The 26,298-nt window shown below is 43.4% G+C and overlaps 2 protein-coding genes and 1 long non-coding RNA gene across 4 annotated transcripts in view; 1 reads left to right on the forward strand and 2 right to left on the reverse strand.

The window, feature by feature from the left end:
* CDH12 (cadherin 12) overlaps positions 1-26,298 on the forward strand; it is a 721,954-nt gene that overhangs the window by 26,968 nt on the left and 668,688 nt on the right. The window lies entirely within an intron of this gene.
* LOC308481973 (tigger transposable element-derived protein 1-like) overlaps positions 1-26,298 on the reverse strand; it is a 449,404-nt gene that overhangs the window by 5,178 nt on the left and 417,928 nt on the right. The window lies entirely within an intron of this gene.
* Positions 19,161-23,741, reverse strand: LOC308481149. Its single transcript, XR_013988482.1, has 3 exons — positions 23,434-23,741; positions 22,923-23,077; positions 19,161-19,639 (listed from the first exon to the last, which is right to left on the reverse strand). It is a non-coding gene; the product is annotated as an uncharacterized lncRNA (long non-coding RNA).

Genomic DNA, 26,298 nt, shown 5'->3' on the forward strand with positions numbered 1-26,298 from the left:
TAGCTGAGTTCCCTACATTGCAAGGGGTTGCACTAGAAAGATGACCCTTGTGGTCCCTTCCAGCTCTATGATTCTATGTTTTTCTGCTTCAACAATACTTCATTATGTTCCTATCACATTATGTAGTTGTATTTTGTATAAATTATAAAAAATATAAATAAAACGTGTACTATTTACAAACAAAACATTCAAATAGCTGCCTTTCTACTGGTAGGATGGGGGCATGGGCGTAGCCAGGATTTTAGTTAGAGGGGCAGAACCTCAGATTTGTATTGATTTGTGTTGATTTTTACTTTGTTGTGGGGGCAGCTGCCCCCCGTCCCCCTTGGCTATACCCATGAGGGGGGCCACAGGAAGGAAACAAGGTTGGGAGGGGGCCACGGTCAGAAAAAGGTTGGGAAACACTGATTTATATGAATGTTGTGGGTGAATGGTGTATGTGGGTGTGTGATGACTAACTTCAGTCCATTGATTTTCTGGAAATTCACTGAATATGCCACCAGATGATGATGATGATGATGATAATGATAATGAAATAAATACTTGCAGTCTTATAATTGAAAGACCATTGTAAATTAATTGAATGACAGTTTATTGCAAAGTTTATAATCTTTCTCTCTTTCTTTTTTACATGCTGTGCTTTATGAAATTTATTGAGCTACAAGGCATGAAAATACATGATAAAAAACCTTGTTAATAGCAATGCACCTAATGGCTATAAATACATCAGATAAAAATTCATTTACTGCACTGCTTAATTAGCTGCCACCTATTTCCACAACTAGATGAAATCTGGTTTACAGAGCCATGCAATGCAGGATTGCTATTTTTTCTGCCCATTTAGGAAGGTTAAGAATGCAATTAATTGGGAAGGTAAACATCCAGTTGTTTGCTAAGCTCTGCCATAATGGTTTGCAAACACATACGGGACATTTTGATAAGTTTGCTTTCTGCAATCTGTGGATTGATAAAGGCCCATTTTGTACAAATGATGTACTGTTCTGCTTCCAAAAAAGCATTTTGCCTAGGGTTGTTGTTTGTTCTTAAAGACAATTTACAGTAGGCGAATACAAATATGCGGCTCATTTTACGAGCAAACGTGATGCATTTGCCCAACTCATAAAGCTTCTGGAGGGATTTTAATTTCACACAACTGTAAGGCTGTATTTCCTCAGAGCTACAAGGCTCCTCTTTTCTTCAGTTAAGGTCTGAATTCCCTCAAATGTCATCTACTGGAGGGCGACATGTAGGCAGTGGGCAGAGCCTGAGTCAAAAGTGTTCCACCCATTTCTTTTTGTCTCTATTCTAATCCCTCTTTTCTTTGGCCCCATTTAAATCAGTATCATTCCACTTTAACAGTCATGGTTTTCCTCAAAGAATCCGGCACACCCAGACCATTGACCATGTTAGGTGAGGCTGATGGGAGTTGTAGCCTAAGAATTATAAGCTCCCCAACTCTGCCCAAAGGTGTTGTATCAGGAATGTGAGAAGCTCCTGCGTGTCCAGGAATTAACTTTTCCAAGGTTGTGTTGACGCTAATGCAACTACGAACGAAGTACGAAAACCTTGGCTTCCCCTTCAGAGTGGCTTTTCTTTTCTCCTCTCTCTCAGACTGGCCGTTCTCTCATGGAGTGCTCGAAATAAATAAGCACGCTTCAGATGATTCTCAGAACCAAACTCATAATTGTTGCCATTCCCCCCTCACTCCTTTAGACCCTCTTAATTGGCTCTCTCATATCTCAGCTTATGTGCTGCATGTCCTTTCACACTTGTGGTGTCCTCTCCATTTACATCTCTATCGCCAACAGGCAGCAGATCTCCCCTTGGAGGGAAGAGCATCTCTTTGGCAAACAAACACAAGGTGACAGCTTAGCTAGCACTAGCTAGGAGAAGCTCAAACGAACTAGCTGGATGATTTCCCCTGTTGTAGAATGTATTAAAAAGGGACCGTGAATAGGAGAAAGCAGGCAGAGATTCATCTTGAAGTTATCCCATTTATTTGGCAATGACGAGTCAAGATGGGTGACTCTAGAAATTGCCTGAATGGTGAATCAAAATCCCTGGTGATATAAATACATGTCCTGCCTAAGTCATATTTATAATTGGAAAATAACAATTTACTGAAACCTTGATGGCCTACATGACGTTTGAGCTTGGATTAGCCCTTTCTCGAATTAGGCGGAAGGCCACCAAGATCTTGTATCTTTTGTTGGTTACAGAACAACTTTGTATTCCCATTCCTACTGGGATGAGGTAGTTAATGTCTGTGGGCTGCCCCAAGCATCCAAATGGTACCCAGCTTGGGGGTTGGGATGGAATGAGCCTTATTTTGTCTTTCCCATGACCTATAGATTTCTATTGTGTTTTTGAAATGGGGGAAGTTAGGATTTCGTGGCATAGCTATCCTCCTCCTTTTCCATGCTGTTCTTGCCCCATCCATGACTCCAGCCTGTATGAGGGAATCACTGAGCGATTGGGAAATTTGTGATTTTAGCAGCTTAGCCAGTGGACTCAAATTTAACGTGGCATCAGGAATCTTTCACCTTGTCCTAATGTCTTTGGATGTAGGGTTGCAGAGCAATAATGGTGGCACATGAAAGGAGCTTTTCCCTCCATGCAAATGAGCACAAATTTATGTTAAATTGCTGAACAACTTACTAACTGCTGACTTAATTCAGCATTCATTCAGCACATCTGGCATTAAATAGTGTAGTAGCTCAGTTTTGTTCCTCTGTGATGTTGCTGGTCTCTGAATTTTAAATTTAGCACAGTCAACCTGAAACTGGAGAATCCATCAGCACTGAAACACTTTGCCTCTCTTTTCTCTCTGTTTGCACGAGGGGTAGCAGTTTGGAATGTGATTTTCTAAGTGAATATGGCCTCTATTTCATGGACAGGTGGCAGCTAAGAGAGCCGAGATGTTGGGTGTGAGGCGACTGAAATGAGTCTGATTGCCTCACTGACTGGAGAACTCGGCTCCTCCAAAGAGAAATGGCTTGCTCCCAGTCCTTCTGGTGTAGCTTCTACCAAGCAATGGCCCTTCAAGGTGCTGCAGCTGCAAATCTTGTAATTTGGTTTAGCAACACAGTTCTAGCCAACGACTGATGTCATGAGAAGATCATATTAGCAACCAAATGCTTGTCTCGGATGGTTTTCACAAATGTATGTATGAGAAGAGCAGGATTGCCTGTGCTGGCTCCATACTCCCATTGTGCTTGGCCTCCACATGTAGCTCTCATCTGCAGCATGGCCTATGTCCAGCAGACATTGGCCCTAAATGTACAATCAGGGGGGGGGGGGAATGAGAGTAAATTGTATATTCCAAGCCAAAAAATGCATGCATGGTACAGGACACCTTTTGCTAACTGGATGGTGGGCTGATCAGATGTTTGACATTGTAAGGGTGTGGGGACTTCAATAGGCAGATGTCTGCTGTTTTGGATTCGGTTTTTGCACTTGGGTGGTTGCTGCGAGAGACGTGGATGAGTGTAGAAACCTCTGGCTTTTGTGTGGTTGAAATACAACCAACTGTACAAATTAGATGTTTGACATTGTAAGGGTGTGGGGACTTCAATAGGCAGATGTCTGCTGTTTTGGATTCGGTTTTTGCACTTGTGGTTGCTGCGAGAGACGTGGATGAGTGTAGAAACCTCTGGCTTTTGTGTGGTTGAAATACAACCAACTGTACAGAGGTAAATGTGGCATCCATTGTTCACCACCTGTTTCCCTCTGGCCATATAGACCTGTGTTTTTGGTCATGTCTGCCATTGTCATGTGGCCACTATGAGGGAATGTAGCCCTTTGGCTAAAAATGATTCCCCACTCCAGATCTAATACATTCACCCTTTTACTTCCTCTAGAATCCAGTAGATGGTGGTAGTATATGATAGACCACAACAGATTGTAGGCTATCGCCAGGGACAAGTAGCTCCTATGTTGCATTAAGGCACTTAATTTGTTAATCTTTTTCAGCTATGTCAACTGAATTTTAATTGGTGTAAGGCAGAGGTTTTCAACCTTTTTGGGTCCACAGCTCCCTTGACCAACTACATTCTTTCTGTGGCACACATGTGGGGCTCAGGAGCCCAGTTATGTCACCCCTTGCCTGCAGAGCTGGCAACCCCTCACCCCTTTTCAAACACCCTCCCGTGTGGAGTGTTCCCTCACTCTCCTCTCCTCTTCCTTCTCCTTGGGAGTTCTCTGGGCAGTTGCTGCTGCTGCCCCTGGTCTCTGAGCTGCCCCCCACTGCCCCAAAGAGAGGTTCCTCCTCACAGTGCCCCACAGGGGCCTGGGAAACACCCCTTGGCCACCCCCAGTGGCACCATTCACCTGGGGAGCTTGTAGCCTGGGCTGCTGCAACAAACAACTGTGCAAGCTTTTGGGAGGCAGAGATGCAAGAGGGCATCAGCGGAGGAAGGGAAGGAAAGAGGGATGGAACCCAGTGTTGCCTGCGACAGCCTGACCATCATTCAAAGCACCCCAGGGTGCCACGGCACACTGGTTGAAAACCACTGGTGTAAGGCAAGTACTGTTTGTGTCCAGTGGCTACTGTGAGTATGGGTTAGAGCAAAGCTGAAATTTCTCCGAAGACATTTTCTTGAGAAATTTGCTCAGATTTTCTTTTTTTCTCACCAGTATACCGTATTTTTCTGTGTATTGGATGCCCCCATGTATAGGACGCCCCCTATTTTTGGGGACCCCAAATTAAGAAAATGGGGGGAAATTGCCCTGACTTGTTGAAATTTTGGGGGGGAGGATTGCCCAGAGGCTAACAGCCCCATGAGTCTAACAGGCCGCCTATCAGCTGTTCCCTCGCCAGCAATCACTGAGCTTTGGGGGCGGCAGAGTTGAGCTTTTTTTGGGGGGGGAGTGGGCAGACTGTCAAGAAAGTTGCAATAGTAGAAGGGAAGAGAAGGGGACAAGAAAATATCAGGAAAAAGAAAGAAGCCATGCTACTTCCACTGCTGATGCTACTTTCCTGCCACAATTTTTGCTTTCTGTCGCTTGTCTTGATCATCAAGAAGGGATTTGTTGCATTCCTTGTATTTCTCACAAAATAATAATAATAATAATAATAATAATAATAATAATAATAATAGAACTGCAGCAGAAACTAATTCCAAGATATTAGACTTATACATTTTCTGTGTGCATTACAGGCACTGTATATTGTATATATTGTGCCTGAAATATGAGTGTCAAATGCATGAATTCTCCGGTCCTGTCCTGCTCTGCTAACAATGTGGGCAGCTGCTTTCTATTGTCAGCCTCTGTGCCTAATTTTATGTGCCAAACCTGGAAAACTACCCTCTCTGTTTTTCATCGAGTTTGAAGGGGGAGGGGAGTCTACTGACAGTTCGATGCCACTTTGAAAGATGTGTTTTTCAAAAAAAAAATTCAATCAATTCTTTTGCACCAAGGCACGGGAATAAAAGAAATGATATTTAAACCTGTTTACTGCTTCATAAGAACATTCATTTCACTGAGAGCAGCAATAAATCTGCTGGAGGTGGGTGCTTGTGGAACGGGAATAGCTGGCTCACCATTAGTTGTGCTTTTTGAGAGATGTGACCACAAGCCAATGAAATGGCAGAGCTAATATACTACTCAGTATACAGGCCTCTAGGCTGAAGGACAAGAAACTGAGTTTGGTTTCTCTTTAATTTTCCAGAGCAAATAATAATGCCTTTTGTTTTTTCATAGATGGAACTGAGCATGTAGAAGGGGATGGGAACGGTGGATCAATACTGATTTAATTTTCAGATCCACTTCAAATACTAACCAGCAATAAGACAGTTGGAATACTTTGGGGGATAAATTATAGAGAAATTGCAGCGAGTGTTTCTGTGTGCGTTTTCGTGGCAGTGAAAGGACACTGAAAGGAAAATCTGGAGATTCCAGCTTTCACGCTTATGTCAGGGCTGCAAAAATGGTCCATCTCTCTGTACCTTGGGGCTGTGTAACAGAACTGTTTCATTTGCTTCTTTCCTCTACCTGTCAGTGGAATTCCCTGCAAGAGGTGAACACAGTATTTGTGTGTTGCAAACATAAAATACATGGGGGAGGTGATGATATGTGGGAAAACAGTATCCCCATGTAGAGCTGTGTTGTTGCAACAGGAACTCTTTTTTGTATTATGTTTTGTTGTTGTTTTGTCGTTTAGTTGTGTCTGACTCTTCGTGACCTTTATGTTATGTTTAGCAAAGCATTAAGTGTCGCTATACATATGTTCAATTAATAGTCTGTCACAACCATTTCCCCTAGTAAATGCATAACTTTATGACTTCCTCATAGTGCCAAAGGGCTGAACTACATGTTACACGCCAAACATGGGATTCCAGATTCTTTGTTTTCTGCCAAATGTGTAAAGTAGAGAATGGGGAGAGAGATTCCTAGAGGAGAAATGGTGGGGATGAGGGATGGCACATAAGTTTTTCCAGAGGGATGATTCATCTCCAACTTCTTATCCTAGATGTTTTTTTCCGTCCATGCCAAGGAGACGCACCTAAGAATTTGTGCAAATAATGAGATGTGTGTGAGGAGCAGCAAGAGTTACATATGAAAAGTGTTGGGTGGTTAAAGCATCCTCCACCTGCCCACTATATCTCCCCTGCAAATATCCTCTCTGATCCAGGTGTTTCTGCAAGCATATCCTCTGACACAGGTTAATCCATTTCCACTTTAGTGGACCAGATATAATTTGAAATTGGAGAAGCAGACCTACTAAGCTTGACACCAAAGAGAATTTGGATCTCTCTGGGTTAGTGATGATCATTTCCAACACCATGGCACTATGAAAAACAGCAGAATATTGTGTGAGATGTTCTGCCAGACATAATCTGAAATAATCATCTGAAGTTGTGGAGTGCCAATTTTGGAACTGGAGGAGCCGAAATATGTAGGCTTTCGTGGGAGGAGGTGGCACCCCTGATCCTGTGCATGCCTCCATATGCAGACGTCTATGTATGTAGGTTCCTTCTTTTCTGACATCCATAGTGAATGTTGGGAGGTGGGGAGTGAAATGACTCTTGTCCTGTTGTGGTTTTCAACATGTGGAGCCTCTTCATGATATCATAAGCTCAAGGGGACTAAAGATGCCATGCTAGCAACACAGTTTCAAATTCATCAACATTTTAGTTCCGATTTCACCTAAAATACACATTTCTGCATGTTATTTTGGGGGTGTTATTAGGGGGAATGCAAGCAATTCCCCCTAACAGAACACAGACAAATAGATCTTCATGTCAACTGATCCTGGATATATGCATTTTTGTATGCATTATTAGGCTGGAGAACTGCATCACAAAATTCAGAAAAGTGCGGATTGAACAGAATACCTGTGTTTTGGTTTGCATTTTTTTCAGGAGGTGTAAACTCAGTAGGTCTGCACACAAAAGCAGACAAAGGCAAATTTGTCTCCCATTCATCCCTAGCAGAAGATGCAGACAACATGTGCAAAACTTGTGATTTTCTGTGCAAAGCACTCAGGGCTGGCAAGGTGAGGCAACCACCTCAGGTGGCAGGATCCACAGGGGCAGCATTTTGTTGTTGTTGCTGCTGCTGCTACGCTCCTCCCTTCTTCCCAATGTAGAGCTCCCCCCACCTCTTTGTTCCTGTTATAGGTCTTCAGTCACCCCTTCTTCCCTGACAGGGGGACATTTTGTGCTTTGCCTCAGGTGCCAAAATGTTTTGGTCCAGCCCTGCAAACCACGTCCTCCCACTTTTTAGGCCACCACCTTTTCTTGCACACAGTATAATCAAGACATTTATTAAGTCCCAGGCTGGAGGGAAGGAGACAATATCCTTCAGTATCTCACTAGGTATAGGTAAAGGGACCCCTGACCATTAGGTCCAGTCGTGGATGACTCTGGGGTTGCAGCACTCATCTCGCTTTACTGGCCGAGGGAGCCGGCGTACAGCTAGTCATGCTGGCCATGTGGCCAACATGACTAAGCTGCTTCTGGCGAACCTGAGCAGTGCACAGAACCGCCGTTTACCTTCCCACCAGAGTGGTACCTATTTATCTACTTGCACTCTGACGTGCTTTCGAACTGCTAGGTGGGCAGGAGCTGGGACCAAACAACGGGAGCTCACCCCATTGCGGGAATTTGAACCGCCCACCTTCTGATCGGCAAGCCCTAGGCTCTGTGGTTTAATCCACAGCGCCGCCTGTGCTCACTAGTATGTCACAATTGGCTTTCTGTGTCACTGGCACCGGGGGGAGAAGCCACAGAAGCTGATGCAGCATTCAGGCAACTCCAGGAGTAGGTCTGAACATAGGAGCCAACTCCTGGAGGCTGAGGACACTTCCCCCCAAAAATAAAATATTTGAGGGTCCCCCAAAGTTGATGGGCACTGCCATTCAAATGGTGTGCATGTTCCGTGTCTCGTGATCAATATGGGGTGGAGTTTACTTGGACTCACCCAGTATTTTATTCAAGTTGGCTCCCCTGGGTCTCAGTGACAACTAACTTTGGCTGAAATGTCCCCAAATACAGTGGTACCTCAGGTTACAGATTCTTCAGGTTACAGACGCTTCAGGTTACAGACTCCACTAACCCAGAAATAGTACCTCGGGTTAAGAACTTTGCTTCAGGATGAGAACAGTGGCGGCACGGCGACAGCAGGAGGCCCCATTAGTTAAAGTGGTACCTCAGGTTAAGAACAGTTTCAGGTTAAGAATGGACCTCCAGAACGAATTAAGTTCTTAACCTGAGGTACCACTGTACATTTAAATGGAAACAGATTACATATTCAGCTGCAAGTCACTATTAAGGGGGAAATGACATGAATCATGAGATATTTGATTACTGGCTGAGGGGGGTTGGAAACAGCATAGTTTGGAAGGCTCTGCTTCATGAACATCTTCCTGGGAGCAGGAAGCTACAAGGGCAAATGGAGGGCTGACTAGAACCTTTCCTCTTATTAAGCTAATTTTATTATGGGATAGAGTTTTGGATTTTCTTTCCTTTTTTAACTGGGGGGGGGGAGCATTTTAAAATGTCACCCCCTATGTAATATGGCATCTTTCTGTACCTGTGCATGCTCTCTCTCTCTCTCTCTCTCTCTCTCTCTCTCTCTCCATCTGCACTCTTAATAATAATAATAATAATAATAATTTTTATTTATACCCCGCCCTCCCCAGCCAAGGCCGGGCTCAGAGTGGCTTACAAGCAATAATAAAAACAAGTTAAATGATTACAACTTAAAAACAAAATTAAAAATACAACATTAAAATATTGAAACATTAAAATATTAAAATGTAGCCTCATCGCAGGAGGAGAAGGAAAAGAAAAAAGAAAGAGAGGGAGGGAATCAAATTGGCTCCAAGCCAAAGGCCAGGTGGAACAACTCTGTCTTACAGGCCCTGCGGAAAGAAATCAGATCCTGCAGGGCCCTGGTCTCATGAAGCAGAGCGTTCCACCAGACTGGAGCCAGAGTTGAAAAGGCCCTGGCTCTGGTTGAAGCCAATCTAACTTCCTTAGGGCCCGGGACCACTAGGGTGTTGCTATTTATGGACCTTGAGGCTCTCAGTGGGGCATACCGGGAGAGGCGGTCCCGTAGGTACGAGGGTCCTAGGCCGTGAAGGGCTTTTTGACCTTTAACAGCACCTTAAATCTGATCCTGTACTCCACCGGGAGCCAGTGCAGCTTGAAAAGCACTGGGTGAATATGCTCCCATGGCAGAGACCCCGTGAGGAGCCTTGTTGCAGCATTCTGCACCCGCTGGAGTTTCTGGGACAGCTTCAAGGGCAGCCCCACGTAGAGTGAATTACAGTAGTCAAGCCAGGAGATGACCCTCGCATGGATCACTGTGGCCAGGTCGGGGCGGGAAAGGTAAGGGACCAACTGCTTGATGCTGCGAAGGTGGAAAAATGTCGCCTTGGCTGTTGCTGTAACTTGCGCCTCCATGGAAAGGGAGGCGTCAAGGATTACACCCAAACTCTTAATGGAAGGCAATGGCACTAATTGGGCCCCCGCAAGAGAAGGGAGTTGGTCCCTCATCCCCATGCCATCCCGACCCAGCCATAGGACCTCTGTCTTTGAAGGATTTAGTTTCAATCGGCTCCCACGAAACCATCCAGCCACAGCTTCCAAGCATCTGGTCAGTGTGTTCGGGGCCGAGTCGGTGTGGCCATCCATCAGAAGATAGAGCTGAGTGTCATCAGCATATTGGTGACATCCCAGCCCAAAGCGCCGGATAATCTGGGCAAGGGGGCACATAAAGATGTTAAAAAGCATTGGGGAGAGGATTGCGCCCTGCGGCACTCCACACACCAAGGAGTGGCGTGACGACATTTCCCTCCCTAGTGCCACCCTCTGTCCCCGACCAGAGATAAAAGAGCACAGCCAGTTACAGTTAAGTGATACAATCTACTAAATTTCCTCAGGACTTTATACCATAGTTTTGGCTACATGGGTAGTCTAAGTCCCATTGATCACTTAGAGAAAAAAAATGAAATGTTGAATGGTGCACCTGTGACTTAGCCCAATATTCTGCCTCTCTGAGAGGAGAGATTACTAAGCTTGAAAATAGCCTTTTATGTAGCCTGTCTAGAATAACATGATAAGAATATTGATAGAAAAAGAATCACCTTAGCCAAAAAAAGTCAGTGACATTCAAAGAGCATTCTATAAATGTCAAGGCAGACACATTCTTCTTTTATTTTTTTAAAAAAGTATTTTCTGGGATTCCTTCCACCCCTCACCCACAATTTAGCCACCATCAGATTATCATCAGCACAATAGTTGCATACAGCTGTTCGACACCTTGCAGTAATAGAAATCTAATTTGGCTGCATGACAGCTGATCACACTGCCTCTCTGTCAAATTGTACAAGCTCCTCCTTAGATGTGGTCCTATGCTTATTTGAAAACAAAGTGCTTTGTTTCTTAGTTTGTTCAAAATGCACTTTTCATATGTTTATCCCCCCCCCCCCAATATATGTACATGAAGGGATATATTGCTAGATAAGGCTCCCAACCCCAGAGAATAAATTAATTCACTATCAAGAAGACATCTTCTGTTAGAACGTCCTGGCATTTATGAGATGGATTATATTAACCCTATCAGGTTAACAAGGTCTTTTTTGTTGATTTGGGAACTAGAAGCATTTGAATTTTATACTGTATTTTGAAAACTGCAGCCCCTAAGGATCTTTCTATTATTATTATTATTATTATTATTATTATTATTATTAAGCAATAAAACTCACCTTTAAATTCAGTGGATATGCCCTGTAATAAAGATTCTTCACAAGTTTCTGGAATAGTTTGGCTGAGTCTACTTTGTTTTTGTATAATGGAGAACCCTTTCTGATGTGATGTATTAGGATGTAAGATGATTGACAAGTCCTGCACACCGGTCAAAACCCCTTGAACTTGGGAAGAACCACAGTGCAAGGGGCATTGCCAGACTTATGCTTTGGAAGCCCCTCCACTACTTGAAACTTCTGATTTTTGGACTTTTAAAGAAGCGTCTGCTTCAAAGCAGTTGCTTCAAAGAGCAGACCTGGGAGGAAAAAGCTGAAAGAAAACCATTTCCCCTCCCTCTGACTCTGCTCTGACTGCCCATCAGTTGACAGTCAATTGGGAACATGCCTTGATCCAGCAAAAGAGCAACCAGGAGCACACTGTAAGTAAAATAATAATAATAATAATAATAATAATAATAATAATAATAATAATATACCTCACCCATCTGGCTGGGTTTCCCCAGCTCCCCATTGTTCCTTTAAACCCTTGCTCCCTCACCTGATGTCATGGAAATCCCCCCCCCCCATCCTGCTTTATGGGGAGTGACCATAGTTCAGTAGTAGGACACATGCAGAAAGTCCTGGGTTGAGTCATCTTTGCTAGTGGGAGTGGAACAGAGCCTTGCTCTGAGATTTTGAAAAAATGATTCTAGTCAGAGTGGACCATAAAGGTAAAAAAGGTAAAGGATTCTCTGGATAGTTAAGTCCAGTCAAAGGAGACTATGGGGTTGCGGCAGTCATCTCGCTTTCAGTCCAAGGGAGCAAGCTTTTGTCCACAGACAGCTTTCCAGGTCATGTGGCCAGCAGGACTAAACCGCTTCTGGTGCAACGGGACATGGAAACGCCGTTTACCTTCCCGCTGCAGCAGTACCTATTTATCTACTTGCGCTGGTGTGCTTTCGAACTGCTAGGTTGGCAGGAGCTGGAACAGAGCAACAGGAGCTCACCTCATCACAGGGATTCGAAACGCCGACCTTCTGATCAGCAAGCCCAAGAGGCTCAGTGGTTTAGACCACAGCGCCACCTGCGTCTGTGCCACTGCCAAGCTGATTCAGTAATCTGAGTGCACTCCTGGAGCACCGCTGGGGTAGTGGGGCGCGCTCGCACTCGCAGCTCTCTGCCCCTACCGGGTTAGGGGGCACAAATTACTTGCCTTGCCCCGGGTGCTGACAACCCACGCTACGCCACTGGGGTAGTCTTGCATGGATTTCATGAGAATATCTGCATTACAAGATTTATCTTTTGTTTCAATGTGCTACTTATACTTTGCTTGGTTTTGCTATTATCTATTTTGCTTATGTGCTGCTCTACCTCATCACTTACATCTTGTTCCCAAGAGGTGCCTTGTCCAGTCACTCATCTGGGCCAGCTCCCATAAGCTTCAACACCTGAGCAATATAACAAGTCCTGGAAATGTCTGTAGCTCAATCATAAATTGTAATCCGTAAGTTTGCAAGGGTAACAATTAATGTGTGCAGCTTCACCTTTCACTCTTGTTAAATCAACTAGAATCATTTAGAATTATTAGCCTTCCATTGCTTACCCACTTTAAGTTGTACGAATGATATGGCTCTTTTAATATAAAAGGAAAGCTCAAATCTTGTCAATGGTTTCCCTTGTTTTTTAAGACCAACCTTGGTTTATGTCTGCAATGCGTTGAAAAATTGGTACTCGCCTTTTTTTTTTGTCTGCAGTGTAACAATTAGCTAATTTATCAATATTGTGATCCACACTCTTCCAGACCTCCTTGCAGACTCTTCTGTAAATGCTCCATCTTAGTGGAGATCCCTGTGATTAATGAACCAATTGTAGCTATTCTTATAAAGTACATTGTGGCACGGGGGCATATGGCATGAAAGGTCAGGAATAGCTGTACTGTAACATTGATTAAAGTGCTGAAAATGAGGTATGGACAGAGCAGTGCCTCTCTCTGAAAATCTAGGAACTAGAAGGGGGTCATTAAGCTATCCTTCTTTATTTTTGCCACAGAACCATTCATTAACCCTTTTGCTCCTGATCTAAAGCCCTTTGAATTCAATAAAGAAGGGAGATAAAGCAACCCTAAAGCATTATCTTGATGAGCTCTCTCCAAGCACCCCAGGGAAGCCACCACAGTTGCAATGGTGGTTCTTTTGCCCTCTCGTTGCTTTCTTTATTCAGAAGATGAATTCAGTTCTTTGGAAATGTTGCCCAAGGTCTGTTCCATTGAAAGGCTGGTTATGTGAACCAGCCAAAAAAATAAAGGAAGCCATTTCCATGATACTCAGTAATCCCCTGGCGATCTGATCCATCTGGTTTTCCTCTCTGGAATTTGTATGAATGTTACTCCTCAAATTAAATGTGAATTTTGCTCGGGGTGAAATCCAGAAACAGTCCTACTTCAGACATTTCTCTGCAAATGTTGGGAAGAGTCATAATTTCCCATAGCGGTAAGCTGGGACTCAGAATTATTTTACATATGGGGCAGGCTTTGCTAAAAATAATTACCAGCTTAGTTTTCCCAGTACTCAAATCTGAAGGGTTTGCAACCATCCACTGGCTGCTTTGAATGCATGCACACCCCAGTGCCGTTTCCACCTGGGCCAAACATAACACAGGTAGCTGCTTTCTATGCATCAAGCATCTCATTTAAATTGGCTCCTGACCTTTCCTATACAGAGAGCAAGCTACATAGAACTGCTGCCTTTGTACTGCCTTCCAAAGGCACAACCTTGCTTGTTTTACTTGCTTAAGATGTTCACTCTTTGTTAACAATATCATTAGAGAGCCTAGACAGAGAAATATCTTAACCAATCACTTCGGCCCAAACCCTTAATTGCTTTACAAAGTCGCTAGAGACATTCTTGCCTAAAAACCTGTGGCAACACTTTACATCAGGAATGGGCTGTTGCTCCTGTTGAAGGCCACATTGTCTGGGGGGTAATTTGTTGGGGGCTGAACTCCAGACATGAGAGAGGTTAGGGTTAGGGCCAAAAGTGGTTTGTTTTCGTCCTCCATCCACCCACATATTTTAATGCCACCTATCTTTCTGTCTTTTGGTTTTCCTTGGCACTCAAGAAAAATTGGGCCACAGGCTGTGTGAAATTAAACTGAGGGTTCCCTGAAGCTCCAGGGCAACATGTTTTCCACCTCTCTACCACAAGAAAGTCTCATGGCATTGTCTCTTATGCCTCCATCCTTTGGTCTGAGGAGACCTTGAATACTTCTTGCATTACTACAACTACTACCACCAATACTATCAGAGAACAGGATACCGGAGAGATAGCATTACCCATTGTATAGCCAATTGACCAATACGCCAATAAAACAACCATGCGGTAATTGCTACAAAGGAGAAAAGTTAAGAGGGGAAGACACAGCAACTGCAGACTTGGCCATACTCAATAATAATAATAATAATAATAATAATAATAATTAAAAAAAAAAAACTGCCAGGATGTCCTGGGATGAGTTATATCAATTAGTCCAATAAGCTAATAAACTGATAGTTATAATCTGGGGGTTATGTTTATCACCTTTCTTGTGAATTGGACCACGGGGAAAGTGCCAGTACAGTTTATGTAAGAAAATGATTTTTCTAGGAGATGAGACCACCAACCAGAGCTGCTCTTAGAAACCTTTGAAGGGGTCATTCACTCTCCAAGAGCTTTATCATTCACTAAAGCATCTATGAGATCACTTACTTCTTGTTCTGAAATGGGGGACCATTCTGGTAACAACGTTAACCAGTCCTGAGTAATAGTTGGTCCATTAGGACTGCTGTTAAATGACTTTACTAAAGTAAATGCACCAAGGACTCAGCTATATAGCTGCAAATAAAACATCTTAAGTGTGTTATAAGTGCAATATACAATGTGACACTAGATGGCAATGGCAAGCCTTATGGAAAATTCAATGAATCATTAAAAATGCTTTTAAAAAAAGCATTTTCAGAACAGTTTTTATATGTGTGTAGATTCCACCCAAGTATTAGCTGAGATGCAAAGCATCTAACATAGGATTAAAACCTGTGTCTGAGATCAAATTCCAGAAATGTTTATCTTTTCTATCCAAGGCTGCCATTCCCTACTCTTTCCAGTGGGTAATCATTAATGACCTCCCCTGCCCCCTTAGTAGTTCCTTATAATTTGAATGATAAAGAGCCAAAGTTTCCAGATTACCTGTTATTCTAAACCTATCTCATCAGCATTGAACAGCATTGATATCTTTGGAAAGTGAGTGAAATACAATGATTAATCAATGCTGAATCCTAACAAATTAAAGACAATGACGTCTCCAGTGGTGGCTTTGCTTTTTATTTTTATTCCATTTTTACCCTTTCCCTAAGATTGATGTCTGTCTGTCTGGGGTGAATACTGTTTTGCTTGGTACCGAATCCAGTTTCTAACAATCTTCGTTACTTGCTAATGATTAAGTGTTTGACCTGAGGTTCAGCAAACAGAGAATCTATGCTTTAGCTCTTTTTTCCTCTTAATTTCAGCTGTGTCTGGTGAGGTCTGGAAACCTCCTGCCTCAAACTTGTAGGGTTTGTTTCATCCCCTGGTTATTAGACTCTGTCTGAACTAAGGAGAGCTATGTTCCAGGGTCTGGGAGGCAAGTTCTTGATTGAAATGATGGTTAAATTTGTAAGGCCGTGAAAGGTGAAAGAGAAGGGGTGAAAATCAGAGTTTTAAAATACCGATAAACACCTCCAACACAGGGAGGGTGTTTCATACCGCCCCCTGGTTAAATTTCAGAACACTTTAGGAATCTAACTTTACTGCAGCATAAGTCTTTTGTTAGATATAGTTGATTACACTGGTTATGCCAGTACAGGCAGGTAGAAAGTCATCTTTAATGCTGGTATTTTCAGTATAAAATGAATGGGGTGAACCAATTCATTGCCTTTCTCATGCAAGGGATTTAGAGCAAATCGAGCAAATCTGAGTAGCATATATACTTCAATTCTTCTCCTTCCCTGATCTGCACAAATGGGGGAAAAGAATCTCTTTCTTTATTTGCTTGTACAAGTTTGAAACGAAGATGTTCTTTTTAAGGCTGCTTTGGTACTGTACTGTGAAATGCCAAGATCTGCTGGAGAGCACAAGCTGTTGCGTACGGAGCAGATGGCTGGAACTCTGCTAATAAACAAGCATTAACCTGGTACCTGTTGGTGCATCTGGATATAAATCCGTAAGAGGCTGCAGCTGGCAGCAGGGATAAAGAACTAATGATGAGCCTAAGACTGAAGAAAAAGGCAGAGAGGGGAGGGAAAGAACAGGGAAGCTGGGAAAGTGACACTTAAAATATTAGAGCTTTGTGTGTTTCGCTTTTTGGATCAGAAGCTGCCCTTTCAACAAGGTAGGTTTTTCCCCCCATCCAAATACAAAGCAACCAAAATCAATATGAACCTGGGGAGGAGGGGGGGACAATTGGAAAATTCAGGGCTTGGAGAAAGAGGGAAGTCGGTTTCCTGTTTGTGCCAGTACAAACTAGATGGTAGCATGGCTCCCAATTAAAGGCTCTTATGAGCGAAGAAAAACCATCCTTGGAGGTGGCTTTCCTGCTTTTTCTGAGCACAACTCACTTCTTTGCCCAACCAGACTTCACAAGGAGTAAGTAGGTAATGAGCACTGGATGGGATTGTGCCATTCAGTTGATCCTAGGGATGGGACTTGTTGCTTGTCTGTGCTTGTTTCACACTAATAGTTTTTGTCTTCCCGACCTGGTTTGTGCTGATACATCGAGTCCTCCCTTAAAGAGGGCATGTATTGTGGTGAGACCTTGAAACCAACACCCTGTGTTGTGGGTGGGTACGATTGGTCAGCCACAACACCCGATTGGTAGGTCCCTCGTAGCTGGGTGCAATCTGGCCAATGGGACACAGTCCAAATGGTTCGAGGGACCTATTTATACCCATGCACGTGACCCAGAGCTTCCTCTTTCAGTGCATGCATTCAGAACACCCACCCACCTCTCCCTAGTTTTAGGGCTTTGTGATTGACCTTGCTATGCTGTCATGTGTTGTCTGTCATTGGGACAGGGGCACAGCAGGAATTTTCCCCATTTGGCTGATTGGCTGTTGCCATTTGGGTTTCACCTGCCGCATAGCAAATCATCACAACTTGTAAGGTTGCGGATAGCCTCTGGTTCAGGTGGTAGGGATGGGAGAACGCTCTCGCCATCCCTATGTGAAGTGTATTCTGTTAAAGAAATCCAGAAACTCAATGGTTTAAGTCAACCCCTGAGAGGGGGTTGTGCCCGTGCCTCAGTCTAGGGGGACATTTGGGTGGCAGAGACAGCCTGTTCCCAGCTTTCTGCTTATCCAGGTGTTCACCCTTGGCTGACCTATGCTGGAATCCTGGGTCAGCGCTACCTGCATAGCAGGGAGCTAGTCAAACCAGAGCCTATGCAACCACCCACTTTCTGTAATCAATAAAGTTGTGGCCTAAATTCTGCTGAAAACCAAAACTAAAATTTGAGTCAAGTGTGAATTTATTTAGGGGGGAGGTTTATGGGTATGAACACACAATTAGGTGCATCTCCATAGCAGGTATCTCAACTATGAATTCAACTATACTTTTGAGTTTCAGCCTATCAAGCCAAAAACATCCACTCTAGCTCAATATTGAAGTTAAAACTTGTGTAAAAGTTTGCATTTGCAAAGCAGAGAAGTTTGCATTAAGAGATTCCATCTCTGGGATCAAAGAGAGAAGTTTCTGGACTGTGTCAAAGGACTTAAAGGACTGAACCGCATAGTTGAATGCAATGTGTTACTCCAATACAAATCATCCGTCCCCAAGGCACACAAGATAATCACAGAATAGTATGTTTTTCTTTCTTCCTTTCTTTAAAAATAGCCCTCTTTCCATATTGTATATTTTATAATACGATATGCTTTTAAGCTGCTAATATCTCCTGCACAACTTAAAAAGCATTGCTTTGCCATTTCCACCCCCATTTGGTATTCTACATAATTCTTTACACCCTTCCTTTACACTCTTCATTTCAACCAGCCACCTCATGACCAGAGCCTGTCTTTGCCTGCTGTGCACAGACTTCCAAACAATATTCATTGTTCTTCAGCTTAGCCTTTTCTTGCTTGAGAGGATTACCTAAAACACCTACACCATGGGTAGGCAAACTAAGGCCTGGGGGCCGGATCCAGCCCAATTGCCTTCTAAGTCCGGCCTGCAGACAGTCCGGGAATCAGTGTGTTTTTAAATGAGTAGAATGTGTCCTTTTATTTAAAATGCATCTCTGGGTTATTTGTGGGGCATAGGAATTCGTTAATTTCCCCCCTCAAAATATAGTCTGCCCCCCCACAAGGTCTGAGGGACAGTGGACCAGCCCCCTGCTGAAACGTTTACTGACCCCTGACCTACACCATTCCACCTACTCAGAGATGGACACTTACTGTAAATCCATTTAGTTGAATCATCCAGGCATTTCATGTTACAATATAATGAGCAAAGTATTTTTTGTAGAATTAGAATTTTAAACAAATACTCTATTTGGAGACAAGCAAGAGTCTAAACAAAGGTAAATGGCCATCACTATCTGACTTGACAACCAGCTTTAATGTTAGTCTAACATAATTATTAGTTTACCTTGCTTCGCTGTAAAAAAAAGAAATGGCACAATAGAATCATCTGGCTTGCCTTTACATTTTATTTACAAATATAAAATATAAAATAAGCTTAAAAGTAAGCCAGCATTTAATTATCCTTGACCTTTCATGAAAAAAAAAATCATCAACTTCCTAAAAACAAGTATTCAATTAGTAACTGAATAATTTCTAAAGAAAATCTTAAACATTCAGAATAATACAAATCATTTCCAATTTAGCATAAGAGTATGGGTAATGGGTAATGAGAGAAAATGGCAAACATTGCTGCCAAGGAAATAAATCCATGACATATTCATATTCAATTCAATATTGTTTATTTGTTCTTTTTTCTTCTTTTGGCAATGCGCGCTGCTGTTTTCTGATAGGAGTGAGGAGAAACTGCCTTTAAAAATAAAACAAAAAGGTATCCTGTACATTTGCTGTGTAAGGCCAATGCAGGGCACAGAGTAGTCACCTAAATATGACAGACGGAGTGACCAGACAGTTCCAATAAACAAAAACAATGTCAGTGACAGAAGCAGAGTTTCAAGCTTAAAACCTGGAGACTGAGAAAAAGAGATAAGAAGTTAGGGGTGAAAGTTTATCAGAAGATCAATGTTGAAAACTGCTTTCTCACATGTCAGGTCAGAGATTAGTTCTTGAGCAGGGGTATAGGTTTGGAATCACTTGATGCAAGATAGAATCTCCCTTCAGGACCCTAGATTGACAATAAGTGTCATTGGACAGCTTTGCTGCATCAGGAAGGAAGTGGTCTAGATATTCTGGAGGCCCCACATCTGTTGGATAGGAAATAACAGTCATTCTTGCGACCTATGAATGGAGGACAGCCATGGTGGGTTTGCAACTTTGAGTCAAGGCATCAGGACCACACTTCAAAAGGCGAGAGCTCTTCTTCCATAGAAACCCAGCTGAATCTGATGAGAAAGAGAGCTGGAGTGTCTGCAGCATGCTGGTGGCACTTTGTGCTAAATCCCCAAATCACCTCCTATGCTTAGAACATGTTGTGTTCAAAATGAAATGTGTGCAAAACTAAATACTAACAGTTATGGTCAACACCAGCTGGTGAGACAAGGCGATGAGTGGGTAGAGACCTCCATTGAGTCATGAGCAAGAGGGACAAGAATCCTCTTCTATCCTTGGGGAGGGGCAGAATGCAAGTGTTCGAATAGTACATCAATCTGCAGAGCAATCCAAACTAAAGGAGGCCAGTGAAAAAATACGCTGGAGTAAATTATGGCTCCAACTTTGCAAATTACTCCAACGTCTTTTTAAAATAGAGTTTGACTTCCATCACCCTTTTGGTCAGTGTAACTTCCTCTGGCTCACTAGGTCATAGCGGGGTTTGGAATAGGGCTGGATCTCCCCTGCCCTGCCCCCTGCAGTGCCCTATTTTGCATCAGGGACTGGCAAGATGCTAACAAGTGTGCACCAGGGGCAGCGGAGCTGGAATCTGACTTGGGAGACAGGGGCAGTGGTTTGTGGGGACCCTTACCAGCCAGGAGGCAAGAATCAGAAGCAGGGGGAACTTCATAGCTGAAGGGTGGAGCACAGGAAGATAAGAAGGAAGAGTCGGGTCAAACAAGTGAAGGCAGCAGTCAGCAAACCTTTTCAGCAGGGGGCCAGTCCACTGTCCCTCAGACCTTGTCGGGGGCTGGACTATATTTTGAAGAAGAAAAAATGAACAAATTCCTGTACCCCACAGATAACCCAGAGATGCATTTTAAATAAAGGCACACATTCTACTCATGTAAAAACACACTGATTCCCAGACCGTCTGCAGGCCAGATTGAGAAGGCGATTGGGCCGCATCCGGCATCTGGGCCTTAGTTTGCCTACCCATGGGCTATGTGCTTCCTCACCCTCTCCTGCACCACTGCCTCCCAGAACCAGGAGGGGATTGAAAAGGGAAGAGTAGAGGTATTTTCCACATATGCACAGTCTATGGCTGTGTGTATTCAGCCCGTCAGGGGAAGGTACGTAAACTGATGGGGGGGGGGAGGAGTGGTCCTCTGTTGCTGCAACTGCTCCATAGAGCACAGACTTGGGAATAGCTGCCTAGCTATTAGATTGGTGCACATAGACATCCAGAGCTGCAGAAGTGACTGTAAGTGTTATTTTTGACAATAAAAACTATCCGCTGTGAACATTGCTTTGGCTGCGACATTTTGGGGACTTACAGAACTGAGCTAAGTTAGAGATCAGTTGGAGACCTGTCTATTCCAAACTAGGCTCCTGCTGGCAGATACAGGGTTTTGATTGCTCCCTGATCTGACATTTATGTCATCATATAATATACTGGTATATCTATGACTGTGGGCTTCAGAAGAATGTTGTAGTCTCATGGTTGGGAAGTATGTGAAGATATTTTGGTTCTTAATCCCTTTTATGTATTCCAGGGAAGCAAGAAACACCAGTATAGGTGGAGAATGGCTTGCATATATATCTGTCCCAGTTCTGCTATCAGGAGACACTCTTATTATGAGTCTTCTCGAGCAGAAATAAAGTAGAATCCAGTTGAATGCAAAGAAGCTGGTAACAGGGTAAAAAAATCACAGATTCAACTGTGTGCAGGTTAGGAGCAGAGAACATGGGGGGGGGGGGGAGGAAATGCGAATTTCCAGTGTTCCTGAATAGAAAGCCATTTTTGGTGAAAGTAAAACTTTGGTGCTAGAAAATAAAGTCAAACTTTTTTAAAAGCAGCACTGCAGACAAAAGCCATAAAGAAACAAAAACAAACAACAGAATGTCAAATGCACTTTTTGGGAAATGAGACAGGGAAGTAAGTAACTTCTTTAAGAAATAGAAGGTTGCACAAAATGACGTAGAGCTGAGCCAGACTAATTGACTGTGAAATGATTTCCCAAACACTGTGTTAGAAACATATGATAGCCTGTCTCCTTAAATAGTTTTACAAAGAACACAATTGTGGCTAGCGTAAAAAAGCATCAATGACACAATGGGACAGCATTGTCATGGGACATTTGGATTTGATCTTTAAGGAGGGGGTGGATAACCTGTGGCCCTCTAGATGTGATTGGACACCAGCTCCCATTATATCTGACTCTATTAGTCATGCTGGCTGGAGCTGATGGGAGTTGGAGGCCAACAACATCTGGAGGGTCAGAGGTTACACTACCCTGCTGTAAGCAGTGAGTTTTCCTGGGTATAGATGCAAAGGCTCCTTTCCCGGAGAGTCATGTAGTGAACATGATGACATAATGGTAGCAACTGACTGTATAATGTAAGGTTACCAGATTTTTTTCAATGAATCCGGGGACACTTTAAATAAATAAATAAATACTACATGTTCGGAACGTTGATGCTGTAGCGATGGCGGCGGCAGAGGGGTGGCTGCCGCCTTGACCTCAACCGCCGTGTTTCCCCTTCCTCTGAGGCTTCTATCTCCTTTCTCCATGAGCCTGGGCAGCCCCTGAGTTGTTGGTTCTTCAGTGGTGGTGGTGGTGGGGAAGGGGTGCGCTGTGGGTCAGGCATGGAAGGCAGAGGAGGAGGGCCTAGAGAGGAGGGGCGGCGAGACTCGGGCAGCGTGATGCCTCCCTTCCCATCGGAGCAGCCCCAATCCCATTCCTACTTGTGTGCAAGCAGGAAGAAGTGGGGGTCCCTCAGCTGGGAAGGGAGGCTTCCCGTTGCCTAACTGAGAGATCCCTGCCCTCTCCTGCTTGCATGCAAGCTCTAATAGGCAGCGTGAAGCCTCCCTTCACAGCTTAATTGCTGGGGTCAAGGAAGGTGGAGGCAGCCCGGAAGCTGCATCTTAGAGCCCCTGCACCACCATTATATGGGGACTTCCGAATAGCTCCTGAAGCCAGCCAGAGCCAACAGCTCCGGGCTGCTGAGACTGCCGCTGCTGCGTTTCCCGGGGACATTAGATGAAATCCGCGGACATTCCAGGGATGGAATTTGTCCGGGGACTTATTTGCAAATCCGGGGACTGTCCCCAGGAAACAGGGACGTCTGGTAACCCTAGTATAATGACATCACAGAATGCAAATGAAATCATCAGAGGATGAGGGCAATGATTCCTGCATTAATCACCTTGATTACCTTGGTCAATTGGATCTCCAATGGCTATCCTTCAGCATGGATGAGTACTTTCACCCATAATCTCCCGAGGAACATGAACAGGTTTTCAAGAAAAATTCACTTCTTTCATGTCAGGTGAACTTGCCTTGGAGGTGGGGCTGCTCCTTTAATAGCTGCTGAGATTCAATAATTTATAACTATGAGGTCCTACAATGTTGTGTTGCTCTTTCAAGTGTAAGGGCACGCACTTTCAAGGGAAAATAGAGCCAACAGGAAAAACCTATTTGTAGGAACACTTAGTAATGAATTATTCTGTTTATTTGGGATGAGACGGATGCCAATTGAGAGGAGGACTCACTTTTCTCACAATGACACAGCAGACTCATTGCAAACAGGAAATCCCTATAAGCTTAGAATGTCTGGCATTGTTTTAAATATAATATTATAACTCATACCATTTTCATATTGCATTTCATCCAAGACCCCAGAGTAGCTTACAATAGACTAAAAAGAAAACAATATACACACATACCAGTAAAACAATGACAGAGTACCTTGCTACAGCCCAGGTAAACATCAAATGTCAATAACTAACACAGGATCACTTTTTTTAAAAAAAGGGAAAAAAAGCCTAAACACACAAATTAAGATGGCCCATAGGCCTTGATGAATGTGTTTTTCATGCATGACAAAAGTTCACTACAAATTATGTTTGACATAATTCAAGGGATAGAGAGTCACCACAGAGAAGGCCCTATCAGTGGCATAGCATAGGTTGCCAGCACCTAAGGCCATGTGGATGGGGGTGGAAGGGATGGAAATGGATGGAGTATACCTGCACATTCAACTGCCTAATGGCATCCACATCACCTAGGAGATCGCAGCCACAGAGATATGAAAAGAAAAGAGGAGCTGTCCTGTTGTTTGGAGAGGTCACTTCCTGGTTCGCATGGAGAATCTGTTTTCAATAGAGTCCAGCGACGGAAGCGCACAGCTGTATTGAGGCAGCACCAGGTGTTGAAATTTTGCACCCCTAACAATTTTGCACCCAGACAAATTTGTCCTGATCTAAGGGAGCTTTGTATAGGTTTTGAATCTGAATGTTGCATGCACAATATACAATGCAAGCATAGAACATGTCAACATCACATTTGATGCAGCCATCTGTTTCTATACTTGCATGTCCCCATGTCCACATATTTGATCCCCTTCTGTGAGTTACTAATGGTTGTCTGGGGACATTTTGTAAACAAATACTTTTGTCATTATATTGTGGCATCAAGACTCAACAGACCATGCTTTATTGGCCAATTAATACATTTTTGGGTTTCATTGTGTGACCAAGTGCATTTAGCCAGTAGAGGTATATATTAACAGCCCAATAAAACATACCCTAGAGTTTCCTCCTGCTATTAAACTGAAGCTTAAAGAACCTTAGTTTATCTGCTGAAAATGTCTTTTTTAAACAGCCTGAAAGCTTCAGGTGGTTCACTGATTTTAAACTGATTTTTCTCATTTCATTTTAATTAAAATGCGCCTCATTTTACAATGGGTTAAATACTGTTAAAAGATATGTAATAAATGTCTTTGTTCCTGTAATGACTTCCATTGCCCTAAAAATAAAAGAAAAGATCATAATTAGTCCAAGGTTGCTGAGCTTTTCATTAGGCGATATTTGCAAAGATCTTTGGCTTCTTTCTGAACAATGTCAGGCCAGAGCATTGTTCTGTTGTATTTACAGTTTGTATGTATGGCCTTATTATTTTAGAGCTTCTTAAACTGATTTTATTATTCTTAGAGTTTGGGTTTCCATTTCATTCTGTTTTTAACATATAAACCATTTTGATGGCTTCATGCTGTGATGCGGTCTATAAATTTGTTTAATAAAGCAAATAAACCAACAAACCATTGGCCCCAGTGTAATGGTCTATTGAAGGACGTACAACCCAGTTGATGGCAAAACATTGCAGCAACTGTGTGTGCATTCCCACCGAGTGGTACTGGCTTATGTGTCTGCACTCGATCCCATGTAAGGTAAACTATGGCCCAGCCTTCAAAATCCCCTGGAATTCATTGTAACGTTAAAAGGTAAAGGACCCCTGGATGGTTAAGTCCAGTCATAGGCGACCATGGGGTTTTGGCGCTCATCTCGCTTTTCAGGCTGAGGGAGCCAGCGTTTGTCCACAGACAGCTTTCCGGGTCATGTGGCCAGCATGACTAAACCACTTCTGGCAGAACGGGACACTGTGATGGAAGCCAGAGCGCATGGAAACGCCATATATCTTCTTGCCGCAGCGATACCTATTTATCTACTTGCACTGGTGTGCTTTTGAACTGCTAGGTTGGCAGAAGCTGGGTTTCATTGTAGCCAGGTTCCTGCAGACATTGTCTTGTTTAAATGTTGTCCTTTTAAGTGCATGATCCCCCACCCCTTGCAGAAAGTTCAACCCTGATATTAACTTCCTAAGGTGGGGAGGAATTTTTTAGGCGGGGGAAAGGGTAGCTCTGCCATCTCTGAAATGCTAATGACTACCGTGAGCAAACTTCAAAGGGATTGCCACCTAGGTTCAAATGTCCACTAGCTTTAGCAGTTCACAGGCAGCAAACCTGCTCGAAGGCTTGATTTTACCAGAGAAGATAAATTAGCTCTCTCTGAAGTGCTTCAGCCAGGTAGGAAGGCCACGTTCTCTTTGAAGTTTGGCTACTACTTGCGTTTCTCAAGCAACTGATCTTCAAAGAGAGAGGCTGGATTCCTCTTCCCCTTTTTGGTTTCTGTGTTCCGTACAGTATATCAGAAGGAGCTGTGTTGTTTGTGCTGTTTCATTGGGCATTTTGATTTTAAGAAGGGAAGTACATTTTGGGGGAGCAGCGGGCTGGAAAACAGCAGTAAGGAGATGTTGATGGGGGTGCAAAATGGTTAGTTTTTGTTTAAAATGAGAGCTGTCTGTTGCACTTACTTCTGAAAATGTCTGTAACATTTGCAATGGTATCAGTTTGTATGAAAGTCATATCTCACACAATCCTCCTTTCCAAGCAAAGGGACCTGTGCCTTTGAAGTGTATCGATTTGACATAGGGCCTTTTCATTGAAAAATGTTGTTGTTGTGTAGTCATTTAGTCGTGTCCGACTCTTCTTGACCCCGTGGACCAGAGCACACCAGGCACTCCTGTCTTCCACTGCCTCCCGCAGTTTGGTCAAACTCATGTTTGTAGCTTCGAGAACACTGTCCAAACATCTCATCCGTCCTCTGTCATCCCCTTCTTCTAGTGCCATCAATCTTTCCCAACATCAGGGTCTTTTCCAGGGAGTCTTCTCTTCTCATGAGGTGGCCAAAGTATTGGAGCCTCAGCTTCACAATCTGTCCTTCCAGTGAGCACTCAGAGCTGATTTCCTTCAG

This window comes from Podarcis pityusensis (assembly GCF_964106645.2).
Source record: "Podarcis pityusensis genome assembly, chromosome: 7".
Lineage (NCBI taxonomy): Eukaryota > Metazoa > Chordata > Lepidosauria > Squamata > Lacertidae > Podarcis > Podarcis pityusensis.